Raw genomic sequence first — 24,779 nt, forward strand, 5'->3', positions numbered from 1 at the left:
TTTAGTTATTTTTATTTTTATTTTATTTTTTGAGAGGAAGTCTTGCTCTGTCACCAAGCTGGAGGGCAGTGGCCCACTCTCAGCTCACTGCAACTTCCACCTCCCGGGTTCAAGCAATTCTCCCACCTTAGCCTCCCCAGTAGCTGGGATTACAGGCATGTGCCACCACGCCTCGCTAGTTTTTGTATTTTTAGTAGGAGACAGGGTTTCGTCACATTGGCCAGGCTGGTCTCAAATTCCTGACCTCAGTTGATCCACCCGTCTTGGCCTCCCAAAGTGCTGGGATTACAGATGTGAGCCACTGTGCCTGGCTTGATTTTTTTTTTTTTTTAAATGAATGAAAAACCAATCAAGTGAGAGTAGCTATCTGCATAGCACTTTAAACGCCATGACGCTTTGGCACACAGCATTGCCCTTGTTTATGCATCCGTCTCATATGGGAAGAGATGAGCTTATCCATTTTCCTGTTCCCAGTCTGAACCTAGTGTCAGCCTCAATAAAGTAAGTGCTCAAAAAACTTAGATGAATAAATAAGTTTGAAGTTTGCACTAATAGGTTTTTAAAACACGATAATACACTCCTAAAGTTAGTAAAAGTGCCCTTAGAATCATTGGAATTGAAACTAACAAAAGAATGTTATACCATAATCAAGTATATTCAAATATGTCCAAGAAAGAAAGGATGTCATAACAGAAGGGTCATGATCTCTACAAAGTTCTAGAAAAAGGACTGTACAAATGTGATTTTGACAGTATCATTCTAGATTGTGCATGGGGCAGCCTACAACAGACACCTCTTCAGACCACAGACAACTTCTCCAGTTTTTACCAGCCTGATGGAAGGATCCTCATATCCACCATAGCATCTTCTGCTTTGTCAGCTGCCCTCTGACGACAAGGCATCCCCCAGGAGGGAGTGTTTCCAAACAAGTAGCTAACCTCGGTATGAACAGGCTGTTAAAAACAGCCTGAAAGTAGGGAGAAGTTTGAATCCCAGCTCCAACATATGGTAAATCTAAAACCTTGAGCAATTTACTTGACCTATTACAACTTTAGTTTCATTCATAAGAATGAATTATGACATTATGACATTAAAACAACAAAATAGTGTATATGAAGTTATGACATTAAAACAACAAAATAGTGTATATGAAGTCCACGATCCAGTATCTAGTACCTGCCACATGATATTAATACTCTAGCCCTGTTCCTGACCATCCCTTCCCTCCATGCCCAGATGTTCCTCTCATAGTTAACAAGGACTTTATTATTTTTCTGCATTCTGGCAGGTGCATGAAGGCCCATGGTGTCCATGGTGACCATCTTAAAGTACTGATTCCCTGTGGCCTTACAGCTTGCCACTAAAAGCTTTCCTCTTTTTAGCATCATTATTTTCAGTTTCCTGACTTGCTAGAAATTCAGCGAGCCAGCTTCAAAAGCAGTCTTCTTTGTACCCAGCCCAAAGACTGTAGGGACCTTTCCCAAACCCTCCCTTAATCTTTCATCAGCTCAAGGACTAAGAGAGCACAGGGTCTACCCAGGACAAGTGAGACCTAGTGTGCCCTCTCCCCAGGAAGATACCATTGGAAGCAAGGTGATGTAGAGGCTGGACTTGCCACAGTCAGCAACCAGATTGGACCGTCAACACTGTCAAGTCATCTTTCATTTTCCCAAGTTCTATGGAGGTTTTGCTACTTCCAGTATGCTTAAAACGGTCTTAAATTTCAAGAGAAAAATTTTAAATTCAACGGGCATAAGATCTGAAGTCTCTACTACATAGCCATATGGACTCATCCTACATCAAAATGCCACTATAAATTCATGATTTGCAGCCACAGTCCTTCCATTCATTCCACCTTCCAACCTCCTTTCCGCATCTTAAGGCTTCTTACCTCGCAGGCCTGAAGGGGGAGCAGTCGAGCCCAAGTTCTGGGACACTGGTAGTGTTTGGATGTAGGGAGGTTTTCTAGTAGTTACTGTGGGCATCCCTACATCCAGGTGCCTCTTCTCCAACTTTCTCTCTTTCGCCAAACCCCAGGGCTACACCCTCTTCAGAGGGATTGACTATAAATGGCCATGGGGGAAGCAGCCAGAATGCCAAGAACTACAAGCCTGACAGAGCTTGTGTATCAGCCTGACAGCTTCAATAGCCCAGAGTCTGTTGCATGGAATCCCAAACAGCCTTGTAGCTTCCTCCCCAACCACAGACAGCCTGCCTGCCTTCTGGGCCTTGTTTAAACAAGATGAGGGCAGGCCGTGTTTGGACTGGAAGTCCAGTGACCCCTCCCCGGTGTGGGAGAACAGGTCAGCAAGACATGGTGCAGCCTGAACATGAGCTGCTCTCTTGCTTTTAGGTCTTCCTGACTTTCAGAAACTGGGGGCCATAGGAGTTCCACCATCTCAGAAGTCTACTGCCAATAGGAGGAAACGGTTCACATTCTGTTGCATGGGAGTGTGACTATGGTTGACAATGGTGTGTTGTATATTTCAAAATAGTTAGAAGAGAGGATCTTGAATGTTCTCACCACAAGGAAACGATACATGTTTGAGGTGATGAAAATGCTTATCACCCTGATTTGATCGTTACCCATCATATACATGCATCGAAACATCTCATTGCACCCCAGAAATACATACAATTATTATGTGTCGATTAGAAACAAAATAAAACTTAAAAAAAAAAAAAGAAATCTGCCGCCAAAGATGAGAGATGTCCTTGGCTAATGTGGATCATTGTGTTCTGAGTGTAGTAATCAATCATTACAGTTAACATTAGTAAGTGCCAGGCATGGTACTAGGTACCTTGGGGTAATGGGCACATATAGTGTTTAGCACAGTGCTTGGCACATAGTAGGTACTTGATGAGTGATAGCAATTACTATCAATAATCTTATAGATCACCCTATGAAGAGGTATTATTATTATCATCCTTTGTTTTGGGAAGCTGAGGAAACAGACATTCAGAGAAGTTCAACTTGTTCAAGGTTTTGAAAGCTTGACGCCATCCAGTTAGAAAGACAGATGTCTTTTTAGTGAAGCTGGGCCCGTTTGGTTGCAGATATTGTGCTGAAGCCTCCGTTCCATGCTACCTCTTACCCTGCTGGCAAAGCAATGACCCTGGATTATAGCCCCAGCTCTTAATATGTCACCTCCTCACTCTGGGCTTGTGGTAGAAGTTGAAGTTAAAGACCTCAAAGGACTCTTCCAATCTCACCTGCTGTGACTCCAAGTTGAAGATCTCAAGGAAAGGGGAAGCTCTTCCCTAGCTGGGATCGTGCCTCCTTCCCTGTCCAGAAGGAAGCTTGTGAGGATGAGGGAGGATTGCTGAGTTCCTGAGAAGCAAATGGAGAGAGTGCAGTCTCTCTTATCAAACCCAGGAAGGAAAGACAGGCAGACAGACAGGCTACTTAGCATGAACGATATTTCCAGAAGCTGAAAGCTTGTTCTTAAACTGACAGAGGGATGCCAGCCTGCCATGGTCAACAAAGGATTAGGACTGGAGAAATCCCGTCCTAAGAATCTGAGCTGAAAAACATGATTGGGGTTGAACATCTGCCACCATCATTTCCTCTTTCCACTTCTATTCACTGCCTGCCCCCACCCCCACCCCAGGTCCACTAAGTGGTACATATGCTTTTTTCACAAAGCAGGTTGCAGAGGGAAGTCCATGTATATGGCCAGGGTAGGGCTAGGGCTGCAGCATCACACCCTGGAGCTGGGGCCACGGCATTCCAGCTTCGGCCAGACAGCATCTAGGGCAGCCACCCCCACTGGCTCTTCCTATCTACATCTGGATTCCACTGTCTTCTTTTTGTGGCATTTCTCCGAAAGCCCTTTGTTCCTTCCAGATTTGGAAATAACTGAGATAGCTGGGCAAGTTAGTTGGGAATAAGGCAGGGATATTCTTGGGGAATGAGGAAGCCTTGGGGCTACTTTTCTCTTTGCCACTGAATTGCCTTGCAGTGTCCCCTGGGAGCGGGGTACGACAGGGTCAGCTAACCCTGACCAATAGTCAGAACCCTCCAATCCCCATCCTTTTCTTGTCAAAAGTCACCTCCTCCAAGAAGTCCTCTGCAATAGGATCCAGCAGCAACTCTTTCTTGTCCTGCCTCATCTCTGTGGAATTTACAAGGTTCACACGCTGCTGATTATGTGAGGTGGATGCTGCATCTTAAGTGTATACTTTTTGTTCTTCCTTCTCTATTTTGTATATTGCATTAGATTGGGAGTCCTTTAAGAACAAAATATTCTGTGTCTCATTCTCCTCAACCCTCTTGCACCTGCCCTCCTTGGGTTATGCAGCCTCTACTCCGGCTGCATCCAAGCACTCACTCAGGATTGGGGCATATGAGAGGGTAGTGGGGAGACCCTGCTCTTCAGGGGCCCGTGAATATGAAAGACCACCGTAAGAAAGGGAGGGACAGAACAAAGCTCTGGTCCCCCAAAGGACCAAGTGTCTATTTTGGCACTCTGAAAATGAGCTGTCAGGTCCCTGATGGGGAATCCCTGGAGGCAGCTGGGGTCCCCAAAGAAGCTGGGCTCCAACGGTCCAGGAGGAGGTGCCAAGAGGAAGAGATTTTGCTTTGGCTCTGAGGGCCTCTGGGATTCCCAGAGGAATCCACAGGCCTCATATATATTTATGTGAACTTAAGATGCTAATGAGCGTTGAGGAGCCAAGAGCCCTGCTGGGTTTGCAAGTAACTGGGTCTACTCTTCACACAGTCTTCTTTGTCTGCAAGGCCTCAGGTTCAAATTGCAGATCTGGGTTTTTTAGTGCAGCTGACATGGAAACCTGCCCACACCTATGGCAGAATCACAGTGGGCTCTGGGAGAAAGCTTCCATCCTGTTTCCTTGGACAAGACACTGAAGCCTAGGTCTGACTGAGGTCATCTTGTCCATCTTCCAGTCTCCAAGAAGGACAGTGTCAAACCCCTCTTAGATAGGGAGCTTTATATTCCACTCCTAAGACATCCCTCTTACCCCAATTTTTCATGCATTGCAATCATAGTGTCAATAAAAAGAGTCAAAGTCTGTAAAATGTTTGAAGAAACATGTTCTGAACCAAATAAGAGTGACCATGGCCCATAACGCAGCTCTCAGGAGACCCTGACAACATGTGCTCAAGGTGGTAGGGGACAGCTCGGTTTTATCATTTTAGGATACATTTAAGATGTACATTGGTTTGGTCCAGGAAGGTGGGACAACTCGAAGCAGGGGAAGTGGGTGTTGGGGGGTTTGTGGGCAGTGCCTCCAAGTTACAGGTAGATTTAAAATTTTTCTGATTGGCAGTTGGTTGAAAGAGTTTATCTAAAGACCTAGACTCAATAGAAGTGTCTGAGTTAAGGGGTTGTAGAGACCTAGGTTCTTATTATGAAGATAATGTCTCCAGGTACCGCTTCAGAGACAATTGATTGTAAATTTCTCATCAGACTTAAAAAGGTGCCAGACTCTTAGTGGATTCTCTCTTCAATCAGGAAAAGGGCCTGGAAGAGGAAAAGGAGATTCTCTATAGAATGTAGACTTTTAACCCCAAGAGATGGCTTTGCAGGGCAATTTCAGGATATGGCCAGGAAATATATTTGGGGTGAAACTAATTTGATTTCCTTCCTTATTCGTTATGTGACGTGCCAGAGTCAGGCCGGAAAGCAGGCCACATTATACAGGGTGAAATCAAATCCCTCTGGTGAGACTTCATGATTTGGAGGGCGAACTCCCCAGGCCCCTTAGGTAGTAATTTGGGGAAGAGAAGAAAACAGGTCAGAATTTAGTCCTCAGTAACAACCTGTGGAAGTTCCTCCTTGTGGCCGACTTAAGTGCTGTGTTGCACATGAAGCCTGCTTTTTCTTGCCGCTGTGAGGCATGACGATCAGCTTGTTGTTGTCCTGTAAAGACTCTTTGCTGGCATTAATACTCCCTGCTGCCTCCCTGGTCTCAGCTTCATAACCAATTTCTTTATCTGTTCATCACGGGGCAAGGGCTCTGTGCCAGGCACTGGGCATACCAAGACCAATGAGTCTCAGACTTCATCCTTATCATCATATGGTCTTATGTGGGGAGACATTCGAATACATTTATCACAACACATTATGGTATTTGTTAAAACCAGGGTATGAGCAAAGTCTCTGGGGACCACAGCAAAAAGCAACCAGCTCTGCTTACGGTTGATGGGCTAGGTTTCCCAGAGGGGCTAACTTCTGAGCTTGGCCTTAAATGCCAAGTAAGCATTTCCCAGGGAGAAAAATGGGGAAAGGGTGTCATTCTAAGTAGAGGGAAGGACATGCATGAAGACCAGAAGATCTGAAAGGGTCTGGCCTGCATGGGGAACAGCAAGTCATGCCAGGGAGTCTAAAGGGTTCTCCTAGTTTAAAGACACCAAGTAGATAAAGTCTGCATTAAGCTAAGGGCTAGCTGGTCCCTTAGAGTCCACAGAAGGTAACCTTGGAGACTGCAGGCTGGAAAGGGGGTGGGACTGGAGAAGGGAGGGTAATTGGGAGACTATTCCCTCAGCTTTTTTTTTCTTTTCTTTTCTTTTCTTTTTTTTTTTTTTTTTTTTTGAGACGGAGTCTAACTCTGTCACCTAGGCTGGAGTGCAGTGGTGTGATCTTAGCTCACTGCAACTTCCACCTCTTCAGTTCAAGCAATTCCCCTGTCTCAGCCTTCCGAGTAGCTGGGATTAACAGGTGCGTGCCACCATGCCCGGCCAATTTTTGTGTTTTAGTAGAGACAGGGTTTCACCCTGTTGGCCAGGCTGGTATTTTTTTTTTTTTTTTTTTTTTTTTTTTTTTTTTTGAGACGGAGTCTCGCTCTGTCGCCCAGGCTGGAGTGCAGTGGCCGGATCTTGGCTCACTGCAAGCTCCGCCTCCTGGGTTCACGCCATTCTCCTGCCTCAGCCTCCCGAGTAGCTGGGACTACAGGCGCCCGCCACCTCGCCCGGCTAGTTTTTTGTATTTTTTAGTAGAGATGGGGTTTCACCGTGTTAGCCAGGATGATCTCGATCTCCTGACCTCGTGATCCACCCGTCTCGGCCTCCCAAAGTGCTGGGATTACAGGCTTGAGCCACCACGCCCGGCCAAGCCAGGCTGGTCTTGAACTCCTAGCTTCAAGTGATCCACCCTCCTCGGTCTCCCAAAGTGCTGGGATTACAGGCATGAGCCACCGCGCCCGGCCTGTTAGAAGACTGTCGTACTAATTCAAGCAAGAGAGAAAGCCATTTAAGGACGAGTGGCACTTAGACATTTAGATGTTTAAAGTAATACTTTAAAAATAGAAGTTATACATACTTGTTATACAAAACTTGGATAATAAGGACAAAAATAATGAAGAAAATAACCATCATCTGTGTCGGCTCTTAACACTTCAGTACAGATTTCCTTCCAGGCTGTTTTCTAAGCATTTAGACATATTCAATGTAGAGATTTTACTATACTGTATATATAATTCTGTATTCTTTTTTTTTTACTCAACATTATATCATGAGCATTTATCCAAGTCATAAAATTTCTTTGTCATCTGTTTTATGAGAAGTACTATATTTGATTATATAGATTCATGAATCATAATTTACTTAGCCACTTTCTTTCTTTTTTTTTTTTTTTGTTTGAGACGGAGTCTCATTCTGTCTCCCAGGTGCCTCCTGGGTTCAAGCGATTCTCCTGCCTCAGCCTCCTGAGTAGCTGGGACTATAGAAGCCCACCACCACGCCTGGCTAACTGTTTGTATTTTTAGTAGAGATGGGATTTCACCATGTTAGCCATGATGGTCTCAATCTCCTGACCTCGTGATCCACCTGCCTCAGTCTCCCTAAGTGCTGGGATTACAGGCTTGAGCCACCGCGCCCAGCCTACTTAGCCACTTTCTTATTTTGAGATGTTTAGTTTGTGCCAGTGTTTATGTTGCAATAAACTTTTATTGTTTATTTATTTGTTCTTTTTAGACAGGGCTTCTCTCAGTCATCCAGGCTGCAGTGCAATGGCACCATCTTGGCTCACTGCAGCCTCAACCTCTTGAGCTCAGGTGATCCTCCCATCTCAGCCTCCCACGTAGCTGGCACTATAGGCGTGAGCCACTATACCAGGCTAATTTTTTGTTATTTTTTTTGTAGAGACCGAGTTTAGTCATGTTGCCCAGGCTGGTCTTGAACTCTTGGGCTCAAGTGATCCACCTGCCTTGGCCTCTCAAAGTGCTGGGATTACAGGTGTGAGCCACCATGCCCAGCCAATAAACATTTTTGCACATTGTATTTTATTATGTCCTTAGCATAGATTTCTAACAATGGAATTATTGGGCCAAGACTATGAATGGTTTTAAAATTCCTGAAGCTGACTTTTAAATGTTTTTTAAAGAGGTTTGTGCTGTCTGCACCCCACTAATAATGTATGAGCACTTCTGGAGGGATGTTTCTATAAGGGCCATAGTATTTTCCTTGTCACCATTTTGCATGACACCTTTTCAGGATGCATGAGATGTCACACCTTGCACCCTTAGATACAAACCCAGAGCTTCACTCTCAAAGTTAACATCTTCTTTTCCTAGACTTCTCTAGAACAACTATTAGTAAAAGCAGATATGGTTTGCTTTAACCTCTTAGAAAGAGCTCGATTCTGGGACAGGATGGTAGGTAGGATCACCTGTTGGGAACAAGCCAGTGCCAGCTGCAGTGCTGGTATGAGAGCTCGTGCGATCGCCCATGATACGAGACTGTTTTATGGCTGGAGCCCGCACACAGCCTGGGTTTTCTTGGAGAGTCCCTGTTCTATCCTGTTATTGCAAAAGTGTTCTCACGCCAGTCAGACCATAAAGCGACTTCTATTTGTAATGCACAGTCTTACATGAATGCATTCATGGACACATGTAGATGTGGGCTGACATTCCTTTTTATACATGCCAGATGGAAGTCTGTGTGTAATAACCACAAGGGAATGACTGCATAGTGCCTGGCTCATTGCAAAACATTTTAATGCATATGATCTCATCTTGAGGGTTGGGGTGATTAAGGAAAAGAGCACAGGCTTGGCAATAAGGTATACACTAGTTTGTCACTTTGGCCACGTTTCTTAACCTCTAAGAGCCTCATCCTCCTCCTCTGTAAAATGGGAGTTAGTGTCCTTGTTTTGCAGATGAGGAAACTGAAGCTCAGGAATAAGTGACTTGCCTAAGATCACAGAGCTGATAAATAACAGCACTGTCCAGGATGCCCCACTCCTTCACCACATCAAAAAAAATTCCAGGCCTGGGCTGGGTGCTGTGGATCAGACCTGTAATCTCAACAATTTGGGAGGTCAAAGTGGGTGGATCACTTGAGCTCAGGAGTTTGAGAACAGCCTGGGCAACATGGTGAAATCTCATCTCTACAAGAAATCCAAAAAATTAGCCAGGCATGTTGGTGCATGCCTGTAGTCTCAGCTACTTGGGTGGCTGAGGTGGGACCACCTGAGTCTGGAAAGTCAAGGCAGCAGTGAGCTGTGATCTCGCCACTGCATTCCAGCCTGGGCAACAGGTGGGACCCTGTTTCAAAAAATATTTTTTTTAATAAAACAAAAAATAAAAATTTCAGGCCTAGAAATGTAAACTTCTTAAGTTTAACCTTAACCTTTCCACCTTACATAGAGGCCAAGACATTGTCCTTCAGAGCAAATTCTTCCTACACGTAATTACATGCTCCTTCTACTACACTGTGCTACCTCATATCTCCTTCCACATCCAGTTTTTTGGGAACAGGAAATAGTTTAAAAGTTTTCTGTTGCATACTATGTATAATAGGAAATTCTGATTGTTTCCTTCCTTCTTATTCAGGGAAGCAAGACGGTTAATGGGAAGGGATGACACAGGCAAAGATTATCTGGACTAGGCCACATCCTATCCTGAATCCAGCTTCTCTTCCGTCTGGACACTAAAGCACTATCTCCCAAAATATAATATTTCACATGTAGGCCTGACATTGGGTCTCCTTGGGCTGTTTTGTTAAGCATTGAAAAAATAAATAAAAGATCCTCCCACTTGCTGTCTCCTTCCTCCTTTGGAAGATGTGTCCGGTCTCTGGGGAGACTTTTGCAATGGTTGACCTTGCTGGTCTATCCATCTTCTAAAGGCCCTTCTGTCTAGAGGCGGCAACCTAAGGTCCTTTATATTCTGTCTTTTTTAAGGCCCCATGAATTTTCTTTAATCTAGAAATCAGGAAGCACTTAGGATTTTTTAAATGGTTAGCGAAGGGTTATTTAATTCATCGCCCTGTTACTCAACCCAGCATTCCTTCCCCGGGTTAAAGCCATCTGGTGTGTGCTCATTGTGAAACATACTAGTGGAATGTTAATGCCTGTGCTTTGGAAGTGGAGGCAAGGAAAGAGGGGAAAGGGGCTCTCTATTGCAAAAGTGGTAGCTTTTCCTTCGTGTTTTAGAGACAAGATCTCGTTCTGCCACCCCAGCTGCAGTATGGTGATGCAATCATGGTTTGCAGCAGCATCAAACTCCTGAGATCAAGTGATCCTCCTGCCCCTGTCTGTCTAGTAGCTGGGACTGTAGGCCTGCACTACCATGCCTGACTTATTAAAAATTTTTTAAGAGATGGGGTGTATTAGTCCATTTTCGCACTGCTATAAGGAACTTCCCTGAGACTGGGTAATTTATAAAGAAAGGTTTGACAGTTCTGCATGGCTGGGGAGGCCTCAGGAAACTTATAATCATGGTGGAAGGGGAAACAGACACCTTCACAAGGCAGCAAGAGAGAGAAGAGCAAACGGGAACTTCTAAACACTTACAAAACCAACAAATCTCACGAGAACTCACTCACTATCATGAGAACAGCATGGGGGAACCACCCCATGATCCAATCACCTTCCTCCCTCAACATGTGGGGATTACAGGTCCCTCCCTCGACAGGTGGGGATTACAAATCGAGATGAGATTCGAGTGAGGACACAGAGCCAAACAATATCACGAGGTCTCACTATATCACCCAGGCTGATGGGCTGAACAAGAGATCCCCCCTCCTCAACCTCCCGAGTACTTGGGACTACAGGTGTGAGTCACCACACCCAGCTTGCTCTTCCTTTATCTCTTATGCAAAAATACAGTTTGAAGTATTTTAGCTTTGGCTCAACGATTATTTATTTGGGGCACTGCATTGGTTGACAAAGGCTACAATCTCATGAGTCTCATTTGTCAACTGGGAACAGAACTCAGTGGGTTCCATATATTGAAGAAAACTTGAGAGGAAGATGTTTGTCATCTAGATCCTGCATAGAAGAGCTCACTCCGAAAGATCACATCCTGGCCTTTGCATCACATGGAAACTTGAAGATTCATAGAAGTTTTGATTCCTGCAGCTGCGAGTTGCCTCAAGAAATCTTATTTTAGTTAGTTACCAAAATGCTAGCGATTGCCTAGCACTAGAGTGTAAACTTATGCCACCGGTCCTTGACATTCTCATTGCCTCACATGGGAGTAAGAAAAAAATATAGATGATGTAATCTGCATGGGTATAAAATGAGATATTATTAAAATACTTAGAATAGTGCCTAGTGTACATTTAGCACTCACTAAGTGTTAGCTATTAGAAACAGAGAGCTGTCCATGAATGGTTGCCAACTGCCTTTTTATTTTTGTTTTTGAAATTCTGCTTCTTTTTAGGAATAATTTTAACAGCAGGATGGTAGTTTGTATTTTTGTTTAAAACTATAGTCAATAATATTTTAAAAGTGAGCCCCTGATTTTGTGCCCAAATTTATTTTTGAAATTATACTAGTTCCTGAAATTAAAACCAAATTGAGAAACACTCATTTAGGCATGTCTATATTTGAAATCACATTTTGTCTGATGTGTAAAGATTCCTCTTTGAGTGACCTAAGGAAGCTTAACCATTTGGGCCTTTTGTTCAAGGAATGAATATCTCTGGAAGGGGAAATGGTAGGCTGGCGGCCGCAGGCACCACGACTCCATAGGCTTCCTTTGAAGGTTGAGATTGAGCCAATGGGACCCTAGTTGCGGAGATTCCACCTCCATGCTGGTAACTATTCCCTCCCACTTTGAATACCTGTTCTCTCCTGGCTCCTTAGCACCTGCTGGTACTGTTGGAGGTGGGAGCTATATCTCTCCCAGGAAGCAGACTTACCAGTGACAATCTGTTAAGCCAAGCCTTACCTTTGGGAGAGTTAACATTGTATGTGAAGGAGACAGTGTATGCATCTCCCTAGTTCTATTTATATTACACACACACAGAGAATCACCATTTTGGGTGTCCACTCATATTCCACGCGTAGCATGTGGTGTGAGAGACACAAGGGTAGTGCTATGCTCAGCTCTAAGTCCTGCCCTGAGGTTTAGGACAAGGTAGGTCATTCACTTGTCCGTTCAACAAGTACCCACTGAGTACCACGTTAGCCGCTACAGAGGATGCAAAGAAGAATCAGATCAGCACCATGGCCGCAGAGAGCTTACGGTCTAGAAAGTGAAAGATGTGTGAATCATCACATTTTGAAGGGTAGCAGGTGATTGTTGCCATAACAGAAAGTTCATGAGAGCTTAGAGTAGACAGAGATTAATTTGATGGAGGGGAATATAGACCGTCTTAGGGTAAAGATGGTACTTAGGCCATTTAGAGGCAGTCCTAGAGCAGGCTTCTGTCTGAATTCAGAGCCCTTCCCTCAAAATCCTCACTGCTTTGGGGTGTTTTTCTCCTTTGATGCAGTGTATTTGGGAGGTGCGGCCTTAGGAAGAAAAAGTGAGGGAATAGGAAGCAGATGGGAGGGTGGGAAGTGGACATTGGCCCTGTGCCTCCCTCATGTCTCCTGAGCATCTTCTTGGAGGCTCTGGTGAGTCACTTCATCCTTGCTGAGTCAGGAACCCTCAGCTGGAGGACCAACACCCTTGGGTTACATTTACTTTATCTTTCAGCCCCAAGAATCTGACGGTAAATGTATTCTTGAACTCACATGAGGGGTTCATGGGAATCTGAAAAAGCCAAACAGGGCTGTAAATGTGGATTCTGGGCCTTAAGATCAAAACTGATCATCAAACCGCAAAGTTGTATGGGAATCTAGAAGCAAAGGGAGGACGACAGGTTCTGTACAGTCTGGACTATAGCTGAGATTGCAGGCGTGAGCTGCGTGCCCAGCCTTGAGATGCCATCCTTTTTGGATTTATGACACATGTTTAAAACATCTTGATTGTGGTGATATATGAAACTCATATATTATATAGTTCAAATATCTGCAGTTCATTGTATGTTAATTATATCCCAATAAATCTTGTTTTTATTTATTTTTATTTACTTATTTTATTATTTTTACCACAGAGTCTCACTTTGTTGCCCAGGCTGGAGTCTGCAGTGCAGTGGCACCATCTTGGTTCACTGCGACCTCCGCCTCCCGGGTTCAAGCGATATTTCTACCTCAGCCTCCAGAGGAACTGGGATTACAGGCACGCGCCATCACGCCGGGCTAATTTTTTTGTATTTTTAGTAGAGACGGAGTGTCACCATGTTGGCCAGGCTGGCCTCGAACTCCTGACCTCAGGTGATCCATCCACCTCAGCCTCCCAAAGTGCTGGGATTACAGGCATGAGCCACCCTGCCTGAGCCAAATCTTGCTTTTAAAAAATGTACTTAGAATTGGTGTCAAATGACCTCCACAGAACAATGGCCTCCCCTGCCCAGATTAGACTCCCCTGAAGAGCCCCCTTTTGTGCTAAGTCATTCTGTAGGAGAGGTCAAGCATGCCAACACCAGAAAGACGGTTCAAATGGGAGAATGTCCAAGTGTGCATCATTCCTTACTTGGATTCCCATTGCCTTCGTTGCATTCCTTCACTCTAGCATTTTTCTCATTTTCACAGAGACCCAAGCTGAATCCTAGCTTTTTGACAGTCACTAATTGAGTGCCATTGAACAAATTGCTTCTCTGAGTTTCAGCAGTTTGCTCATCTATAAAATGGAATTATTTGATGGTTGTTATGGAGATTAACTTAGTCTACATATTGAGTGCCTGGGATGTAACATGACCTCCATTCATGATGGTTAGCATTCTTGTGATTACTAGAAAGGAAGGTTAAAGGGATAGGAGTGTTTCATTTGTAAAAGAAGAGCAGGATGGGAGATGCAAATGAAAGGACTCTGAAGGGTTTTTGAGTAGCAGGAGGATGTGCGACTGTGGGTCTTATAAAGGACATGGCCTCTGAAGCTTATAGGGCCTCTCTCTTTGGGCAAGTCATTTAAACCCTCTGAGCCTCAGTTTATGCATTGGTAGAATGAGGATTGGTGCTTTGTACTTCGGGGTATGGTTGTATTACATGAAGTGTCACATACATGAAAACGCTAGCACAGTGTCTGTTACAGATAAATTAAAAAAAAATTTATTTAGAGATGGTGTCTCCTTGTGTTGCTCAGGCTGGTCTCCAACTCCTGGCCTCAAGCGATCCTCCTGCCTCAGCCTCCCAAAGTGCTGGGATTAGCAAACATGAGCCACTACACCCAGCTTGATAAATGTTTTTAAAATATCGCTTTGTAAATTGGAGGACCCTCTTTGCTTGTGAGGCAGTTATGGCCATTACTAACATTTATTGCCTCGGTTGGTGGAAGATGCCAGGAAAGGAAACCCAGTTCAGAGGAGAAAGCCGTTTCTCATGGAAGGAGCTGCCTGAGAGTGGAAAGGGCTTTGCAAGTGCTGAGCTTCCTGTTGTTTGCTCAAATGGAGGATGCATGATCGTCTTTCAGAAAGGGATTTCTATTGGGTGGAAGGCGGGACAGAGAGATTTGTAAAAGTTTCCAACAGGTCTAGCTCTCATCTCCTGTGTCAGAAAGAAAGGAACAAGGAAGCCTGGAGAAGGGTGGAGGCCGCACAAATGAGCTGACACTCGTTATAACAAATACCATAATGGCAAACCCTAGAGCCGCTAGAGGGGTCTTGTTCGTGAGGCAGAGAGGGTGGAGATTATATACTTCAGTGTTTGTGCTAGAAGGGGGTTTGGAAATTCTGGGGAAACCACTCTTGTCTTTCAAAACATGAACTGTTGTGCCCTGTAATGGGAAGGCCCAGTGGCAACCAAGTACCAGTGATCCGCAGGGGGCAGAGGCCAGGGTCCTAGGCCCCCTTTGCAATTAGGAATTCAAGATGTAAGTATGCCTTAAAATCCTTGGGCTTGCTGAGGGTTCAAAGAGCTTTGGGCTGGGAGCCAGGCCCCTTGGCTGGAGTCCCAACTCTGCCACCAACTAGCTTTATAGTTTAAGGAAAGCCATCCTAACTTCACTGAGCCTCTGTTTCTCTCCTTCCCTCCCTCTCTTTCTTCCTGAGAGCCTTTTTCCATGGACCAGCAACACTGGCTAGGAACTTTTTGGAAATTCAGAGTCCTAGGCCCCACCCTGGACTTAAATCAGAACTTGCATTTTTAACAAGCTTCCCGGGTAAATTCTAAAACTCTGAGAAGCAGGGGCTTAGATGACTTGAATAACATTAATTTATGGCACCAGCTCTAGAGTCAGACTGCCTGGGTTCACATTCAGACTTCATTGCTTACCAGCTGGGTAACCTTCAGTGAGTACATGAGCACCTCTGTGTCAGGCACTGTCCTAAGCACTAAGGATGCAGAAGTAAATGAACTAAATGATATAGACGAAGTCTTGGCTATTGCAGAGACAGGCAGTAAACAAGTACATGGCACATTCGGTCTAAAGTATGTGTTTCCCACAAAGCTCATATGTTGAAATCCTAACCCCTCAAGGTGCTGGTATTGGGAGGTGGGGCCTTGGGGACTGATTAGGTCATGAGGGCAGAGCCTTAGAAATGAAGCCCCAGAGAGCTCCCTTACCCCTTCCACCATGCGGCTGTCTATGAACAAGGAAGCAGGCCCTCACCAGACACCAAATCTGTTGTGCCTTGCTCTTGGACTTCTCAACCTCCAGAACTGTGAGGAATAAATTTCTGTTGTTTATAAGTCACCCAGTCTATAGTAATTAGTTAAGCAGCCTGAACAGACAAAGACAGAAATGTATAGGAGTGAAAAAAAAGACAGTGGTAAGTGTTAGGGAGAAAATATAACAGGGCAAAGTGATAGTGACCAGGCCGAGGCCCTGGTTAGTTGGGACGGGGGTGAGAGGGTTTCAGGAAAATGCTCACTGAGGCGGTGTTTGCACTGAAACCTGAAAGGCAAGGAGCCAGTCTTGCAGCCATCTGGGGAAAGAGCGTTCCTGGGCTAGGGAAAAACAACCGCAAAGACTCTGAGACAGAAAGCACTTTGGCATCTTCAAGGGCAGAGGCTTGGGCAGAGTCAGACTGTGTGGGAAGCTGGATGCCTGGAGAGAAGGCCTCTATTCTTAGTGATAGGAAAGCACTGGGGGCAGAGCCAGCAGCAGCAAGGAGACTAGGGGGCCCGGGGTGTGTGCAGGTAAGAGGGTCTCTGCCTCCAACCTTAGGGTCAAGAGCGTCAGCTCACGCTGCCTGCAGGGGAAAGAACAATGCGCAGTCCAGTCTATGGCTCCCCACAAAGGAATGCCACACAGCGTGACCTCTTCGGCAGAGAGGGAACCTACACCTTCTCCCTTCCAGTCTCTCCTCCAGCAGGGGGAAAACAGACCCAGAGGTGAGGTGCTCAGCCACTTCCCAACACCGCCACGCAGCCGGAGGAGGTCTCCAAATTGGCCTATAAACTATGATGTGTACTGTTTCCAGAGCGAGACTGAACAATTTCACAACCGTCTCCTCCCTGCCCCCGCATGTCCTTTCTCCTGCTCTCTTCCTAGGTCCCAGGCGCTCTGCAGCTCCTGCCCTCGCTCACCCCAGTGCAATGCCCTCAAGCGACTGCTTTCACCTTGCGGTAGGTATTCGTGCTCCACTGTGAGCAAGGTTAGGTTCCTCCACCTTCCTTACTATCTTCTCCCAAAACTTTTGTTTCACTTATTATCTGTACCAAACATTTTGGCAATGAATTCCATTCTGTCTGCCTTTGTTCCCCAGTTTCTCTCCTCTGTCAATCTGCTCCCCGACCAGGCTCTCAGGTCATGCACAGCACTATGTCCACTCACAGTACCAGGCAAGGAAGTTGCGCCATAAATGAAATCTGTGTTTTCTTCTAAGATCCACCCCCAACTGAGCCCTTTGAGATCCCAGGGAAAACAACACACACAGAAGAAATTGTTATAAAACCAAACCTAGGTCAGAAACATTTCACCTCATTCTGAGAAAAGTGACAGTTTGATTTCTTGTTGTCCGGGTGGGATTAATATCACAGCAGAAATCAGCTTTGTCTGAAACAGCTCCAACTCAACGGATGAACACATCCATCTCCAGGCCTGCCTGTCATTCCCTCCCCTGGGCTGCCCTTATTTTGGGCTCCCTACTGGGCATGTGACTTGGAATAGAGAGAAAGTCGACAAATATGGGTTATGCTTCTTTTAGTTCAAGGCTGCTCTGCAATCCTAGAAATACAAATGTCTTTTCGTACCTTGCTTGGTGCCTGTTATTTTAACATCTGACAGTCTGGTTTTAGAGCAAAAACATTAACAAAAGATGACACTCAGCACCCCTTTAAAAGACTTTTACAATGACTTTGACCCAGGATGACACACAGCACCAATTTAAAAGACCGAACAACTGCTTTGACCCAGGTTTGCTTTGAGATAAGCCAAGGCCCTAGAGAAGTTGTTGAGGCATCCTATGAAGAGCTGGCCAACCACTTTCTCACCTAGAGCACGGTTTCCATCACTTCTGTTTCCATCCAAGCGAGGTCATCACCACAGGGTAGCACAGGCTGGGGAACCATGAATAACTCATTTCCAAATCTGGGTTAGATTCTTGCAGCAGGGAAGGGACCTACACATTTTCCCTTCTGATCTCTCCTTGGCCAGGGTGAAAATGAGACCTAGATTCAGAGCCAGGCATCAAACAGGAAAACATGTAGTCTTGGAACACCTCTTTGGTGGCCTAATTATTTCTTCAGTTATAACTACTGAGGGTCTACTCTTCAGCAAGCGTGGTTCCTATTATATGCTTTTCCCTCTGGGCGTTTATTTCCCTTTGCTGAATCCTCAGGCCCAAGAGCACAGGCTGCTGCTGTCCTCACTCACAGTCTGGTTTATTTGCTGTCCACTGTGATACTCCAGCCCGACCTCGGCAAAAGGGTGTAGGCCAGCGAATCCAGAGAACTCCAAGTCCCTCGTAAGAACATCATCGTTTCAAAGACACAAGAAAGGCTTAACTGTGAAATCACTCGATGCCCACACACCCTCACCCAGCACTCACGCACCCTCCAGCCTTTCATTCCACTTGGACTGAATGTGGACCCATAACTCCTTTCTTCCTCGGTTTATAAACCTAAGTCTTTTGTGCCAATGTGCATCACCTGAGGTATAGAGCAAACCATCACATGTAAAATGCAAGCTTGGAAAAGTGAGGATGTCACCTCTCTCAGGTCAGATGATTCAGGTATGAATCTTCATTTCCGTAACTTCTGTCAAATGTGCCTTAAGTACTTCCTCTTCCAAAATGTTTTTCCCCTTCCATGGGGATCTTGCGAAAACGTGCATTCTGGGTCAGTGCGTCTGGGGTGAGTGAGTCTGAGATTCTGCATTTCCAACAAGCTCCCTGGTGAAACCACTGTGGCTAGTCTGAGGGTCACCCTTTTTTTTTTTTTTTTTTTTTTTGATAGAGTCTTGCTCTGTTGCCCAGTCTGGAGTACAGTGGTGGGATCTCGGCTCACTGCAACCTCCATCTCCCGGGTTCAAGCGATTCTCCTGCCTCAGCCTCCTGAGTAGCTGGGATTACAGGCACCCGCCATCATGCCTGGCTAATTTTTATATTTTTAGTAAAGATGGGGTTTCACCATGTTGGCCAGACTGCTCTCGAACTCCTGATCTCAAGTGATTCGCCTACCTCGGCCTCCCAAAGTGCTGGAATTACAGGTGTGAGCCACTGCACCTGGCCTGAGGGTCACTCTCTGAGTAGCGAGATACTCTACTACTAGGGTGACCAATTAAATGGCTTTCTTGGGACTGTCCCAGTTTTAGTACTGAGAATCCTGCATGGGCAAACAGGATGGTTGGTCACCGTATGCATGAAACAAATCTCAAGGCTTCCCAGAGGAAACAGCCTTACCTGGCAACCATCTTTCAGGGAAAGCTCACTGATATACCCACCCGATGCACTGGGGTGGGGACGAGACACAGAAGCCACAAATCAGCACAGAGCCCTACTGAGTGTGGTGGGGTGCGACTGCCACTCACAATGGGGCTCCTGGTCATGTGGGGCAGTAGGATGAGTAATGACTTAGGAGCCAGAAGACAGGGCTTCAAATTTTAATCTGACTAACTAGCTGTGGTAACACCAGAAAAATTTCTTAACCTCTCTGATCCTTATCTGCAAAATGAAAGCTGTCATCTGTCTCACAATGCTGTTTTGAAGATTAAATGTGCTAACACATGGACAAGCACTTAGCCTAGAAATCATATTTTAATTAATTCATTAATTATTAATTTTTTTATTAATTTCGCTCCATCGCCCAGGCTGGAGTGCAGTGGTGTGACCTCGGCTCACTGCAACCTCTGCCTCCCAGGTTCAAGAGATTCTCCTGCCTCAGCCTCCCGAGTAGCTGGGATTACAGGCATGTGCCACCACGCCCAGCTAGTTTTTGTATTTTTAGTAGAGATGGGGTTTCGCCATGTTGGCCAGGCTGGTCTCGAACTCCTGACCTCAGGTGATCCGCCTACCTCCGCCTCCCAGAATGCTGGAATTACAGGCGTAAGCCACCGTGCCTGGCTGAAATAATAACTTAAAAATCCCACCAAAATTTTCTGTGCTCATTGGCTGACTTGTGTTTCTTCTGCTCATGCTGCCTCGGTGATACCCAGGCAAGGTTAGAGATGAGCAGGGTGAACCTGGTGAGGCAGAAGCAAAAGAGGAAAGGAGAGGAAGAGGGCCTTAAACTCCATGCATCACGGAAGGAGCTCCTGAATTGGCTAAGAGCCCATACACAACTCTTGCCATTCTCTGCAGAGGACCTAAAAGGGTCAGAGAAGGAGTCAGTCAATATTGCTGGAAGGGCTTTGACCACTAATAAGGCTAAAGTTCAAACTAAAGCTGAAAGGAGAGGCCACATGTCCTGAAAATTACTAAGTGAAAAGTGACTCAGTCACCCTTCCCCTGAGAGGGGATTGACATGCATTCACTTGTGCGTTCACATGTTTGTTTGTTCCCTCATTCATTCATTTGGCAAGAATCCAGCACGTGCCAGCTGCTCACTGGGCTTGGTATTCCTGACAATACGACACTGTTCCCTGCTCACAGTCACCAGGAAAGACAGAGAACCCCAAACTGTACCATAACATGCCACAAGCTACTCTAAAGGTGTGGACAAGGTGCTCTGGGGGCTCAGAGGGGCCAGCACCGCTCTGTGCCTGGAGTGTCAGGAAAGCCTCTGCAGATGAGGCGGTGGATGGGAGGAAGCTGGTCAGGGCAGAAGTGGTAAAGAGGTAGCTGGTCACGGGATGGAAGGCAACAGCATGGAGGTCTTCAAGAACAGGTGGGGGACCGGGGACAAAGCACCACTATTAGCTTAGGCTGAGGAGAGCAAAGGCTTTCAGGAGTGGGTGCCTCACAGAGAATTTGGGAGAGTGGAGGAGGGAGAGAGAGAGGAAAAGGGGCAATACATGAAAGATGAGCTTGACGGAGTTCAGGCTGGTCTTTGTTCTTTCTCTGTCTGTCTCGTTAAGTGCCAGATCTGAGAGCAGGCCAATTTGGCGCCAGGGGAGACAGACAGAGAGCAGGAGGAAGGTCAGGCTGAGGCAGCAGCATGCAGGGATGGTCACCTGCATTCCCCAGGGCTTGGGAAGCTGCAGGGCTCCAGGAACAGGGTGTGAGAGGCAGTGGAGCAGAGAAGGAGGCTGCGGAGAGGTGGCCTCGTTTCCGGCCTCCCCTCCTCGGGGGTGGAGTGCAGGCAAGGCGGGAGCCGGCTGCCCTTCGCTACTGGTGGGAGTGGGGTGGGGTAGAGCTCCCCCAGGGGAAGGCAGATGGGGACCAGGCCTCCGCTGAAAACCCAGGCTCTGCCTGCCTGGCCCAGGACTTCATTCTGAGCGGGAATTCTAGGCTCGCAGGAATCTGGGACACCAGTTTAGCCCTCTTTAATGAGGAGAAAAATCGCACTTTACTGTTCAGGTCAGTGGGAAGAAAAAAACAAACAGATTTTTCTTCTCACCTTGAGGTTTTACTTTCCTCCTATTTAAAAAAGAAACATAATTCAACACATCTTGAATGTGGGTGTGGGGCTTGGTGGAGTCTAGTTTTGATCAGGACAAATGACTGCCTGAAAACTGGGGGATAAGAAACTTGCAGCTCCTTGTTAGGCCAAGGTCAGGCCTCCCAGTGGCCTCCCGTCCGTTTGTGTGTCACTGTACCTATGTGGCCTGGCTGCCTCGTCATGCCTACTTCCCAGATCAGTGCTGGAGAGGGCAAATTCTCTCGCGTCTGCTGTTTTGCTCTATTCAAGCTGTACTGCCTAGGATGGAATACCTTACCTCTTATGTCTCACTTTCGTATCCTGTAATATAGGGACCGTAATACCAATCTCACAGGTTGTTTTAAGAATATAAGAAATTACTTGTCTGGAAATCCCTAGCACACTGCCTAGTCCATAGTACTTGCTCAATTAAACATCACTTAACACTGAAAACAGAAACGAACCAACCAGTTATATGCCCAGGCTGAGGCAGCCTAAGTTGGCACAGGTACTCGGGGGCATGAGTCAAGAGGGTAGAACCCAGGAAAAGAAGACTCAACAGCTGTGATATGCCAAGCGGCATAGAAGGGCACCTCTTTCCTAGGGCTAAATAACACAAAAAGTTGCTCTCCCAGAGTGGCTGTGGAGAGCTGGGGCATAATCTGCGAGCCTCATCTTTTTTTTTTTTTTGAGATGGTGTCTCGCCCTGTCACCCAGAGGCTGGAGCGCAGTGGCACGATCTCAACTCACTGCTGCAACCTCCGCCTCCCGGGTTCAAATGCTCCTCCTGCTTCAGCCTCCCGAGTAGCTGAGATTACAGGCGTGTGTCACCACGCCCAGCTAAGTTTTACATTATTTTAGAACAGATAGGGTTTCACCATGTTGACCACGCTGGTCTCGAACTCCTGACCTCCAGTGATCCACTCGCCTCAGCCTCCCAAAGTGCTGGGATTACAGGCATGAGCCACTGAGCCCGGCCAGAATCTGTGAGCCCGTTGTGGACCTGAAGCAGAGCAATATTCCCCAAAGGACATTAGGGGCTCGCCTGTAGGGTGAGGAGCCACAGTGGCCAAAGCCCCCAATGCTGGTGCTGACGGCCTGGTGGTCGTTGACTTCAAGCAGACCCTCCAAATACCCATGAACTGACCCTCCCCCAGAAAGGAAACTCATGATAATAACAACAGATATTCATTTACTATTTATTACGTACCAAGCAGAGCGTTAAAATTCTTATGCATCACCTCATGTAATTTTCATTAAAAAAACTCTATGACATCGTTACTAGATGCAATGGCTGACGAAAACCTGAGGTTAGGGAGGTGAAGTAACTTGCCCAAGGTCACACAATTTTGAAGTGGACAAGCCTGGCTTCCAGCAGGGTCTAGGGACCCCAGGGGCCGATTCTTACAGCGGTTGCTCCACGGTTGGTCTACGTGGAAGCCATGTGTGCCTTCCCTGCTGTTCCCTTGAAGAGTGATTGGAAATAATTGGAACTGTCATTGGAAGTAATGAGAAGTGACAGAGGTTGGGTTAGAAGGCTTATTGCTCTAAGTCTGAACGATCCCCACAAACCCAAGCCTAAATTTAAACAATGAAGTCACAAAGCAATTTCCCTCTCAGGGATTTCATTTTCCCTCTTTCCTCCCGGACCAAGAAAAGAAGTATGACTTGGGGCTGAGTCTCTGCTTAGTACAATGAGTTTCTCCTGGAACAGAAAATTCCTCTTTGGCTTGATCCTATTCATTTTCCATGTGGAGTAATAAGATACAAACCTTGGGTGAATATATGGCCATTTTTAATTAAGAGATCCAAATTCACAGTTACACATCTTTTTCTTTCCTTTTTTCAGAAAACATCCCATGAGGGATGAGGACCTAGAGGTAGCTGTGTCGCTGGCAGGTTGTGATGAAGAATGAGACCATAACCTTCAATAGGCAAGGACACTGGGAGTCTCAATCTCTCCAGGAAGCTCCTGGCTGAATGCCAAGGATGCACTGATTAATTCTACTCCTTTCTGACGCTGATGGGTGATCCATCAACCCACCGACTGCTTATTTAGCACGATCTCAATAATGAGCAAGTGCTGTGAGGGGCACAGGGATGTCAGACACAGCCCCTGAAGACCTGCATGAGAAGAAATACACAGCAGCCAGCACGTAATGAAGCAGCTTCCTCTTTGGGACTCCTAGAATCCTTGGTACTTTCCTCCAGAATCGCCTCCTCATGTATCTGACATTCCTTGTTTGTGAATACATCTCTCTCACTGATCTGAATTCTTAGAAGGTAGAAAGGGAGCCTTTTGTGTGATCGGGGTCTCAGAGCCCAGCTAGGGGCCTGAACTCTAGCAGGCGCACCCGCTCTGTAATTGTTTTGTGTGAGAGAGCGTGTGCCTGAAGTAGGAAATGTTACAGCTTGGATGGAAGCCCTAAAGAAGATCTTAAAAGGGACATCAGTGAGCTGCTCCCGCCATCCGTGAAACAGAACGTGCTCAGAGGCTGCTCTGTAAACACCAGGAGGTCAGCTTAGCTTAGCTTTTTCATCCTCTACAGTCTCTATGCCTTCCTCCTCCTCTTCCTCCTCTTCTTCCTCCTCCTCCTCCTCTCCTTTCTTCTCCTCTGCCACCGTTGATGACCTGAACTTTCCACATCCCCCTTGCTGCCCCTCTTACAAAAACCCTCAATATTCCACACCCACTGAGGGACTATTCTGAAGATAGTTGCCCATTTTCTCTTCTCAGTATGGGCACAAAGGAAACAGCTTTCTCCCCTGCCTGCTCTTGAAACAAAGCAGCATTGAGTCTTATCACCGCCAGGCTTTGGCTGAGGCTCCACACACAGTGACCCAACTGACTGCTGCTAACAAAATAAAGCTTTCGTTTCGGCATTCTTCCCCATTTTGGTCTGTACGGTGCCAAAGGAAATAAACTTTTATTTTTCCAGAATCCAGACATTCAGATAACCAGAACCTGAAGGGGAGGAAGGTATGGTTTGCATTTTTTCTTTAGGAAACAAGTAAGTCGGAACTGTTGAAAACAGGGCTTTAAGTAGAAAAAGCAACATATTAGGTGAGTCATACCCAATCCATAAACCTCGTCATCCACAGTCGCAGGATAGTACTAACAAGGGAAGCTCATGCATCTGACCCCAAAGCATCTGACCTCTTGAACACTAGAAGGGTCTTCTGATGTATTAGAAGGAACACTAGTAATCCATATACAATGTATGTAGACGTAGTTCTGTTATACACAATAGTCATCCAAACACATTTGTTAACCATTGGAATGGAGTGGGGGAAGGGGATGGGTAATAAATGTTCGGCAGAACTTTCCACTTTGGGGTTTAAAGATGAAGCCTCTGCTTCAGCCTGATCCACTCTTCTTAGTAACACAGAGCCTTGATTTCAGAATAACCGTGTGTCTCCTGGTAAGTGGAAAACACATGGTTTTTGGAATCCAAAGTCCTGGGTTGGGATCCTAGCTCAGCTGTTTACTCACAGTGTATTCTAGAGAAAGAAGCTCACTTTACTTCTCTGAGCCTCCATTTATGTATCTGTAAAATGGAGTAATAATGATACTCTCAAAGAGTGATT

The 24,779-nt window shown here is 46.0% G+C and overlaps 1 protein-coding gene and 1 long non-coding RNA gene across 4 annotated transcripts in view; one reads left to right on the plus strand and one right to left on the minus strand.

Annotated features, from left to right (window-relative positions):
- CLMP (CXADR like cell adhesion molecule) overlaps nucleotides 1-24,779 on the minus strand; it is a 121,762-nt gene that overhangs the window by 91,197 nt on the left and 5,786 nt on the right. The gene's annotated exons all lie outside the window — the stretch shown is intronic.
- LOC135967153 (uncharacterized) lies at nucleotides 16,703-24,520 on the plus strand. The gene is made up of 2 exons (XR_010581050.2): nucleotides 16,703-16,799; nucleotides 23,041-24,520. It is a non-coding gene; the product is annotated as an uncharacterized lncRNA (long non-coding RNA).

This window comes from Macaca fascicularis, chromosome 14, assembly GCF_037993035.2.
Source record: "Macaca fascicularis isolate 582-1 chromosome 14, T2T-MFA8v1.1".
In the NCBI taxonomy this organism is placed as follows: domain Eukaryota; kingdom Metazoa; phylum Chordata; class Mammalia; order Primates; family Cercopithecidae; genus Macaca; species Macaca fascicularis.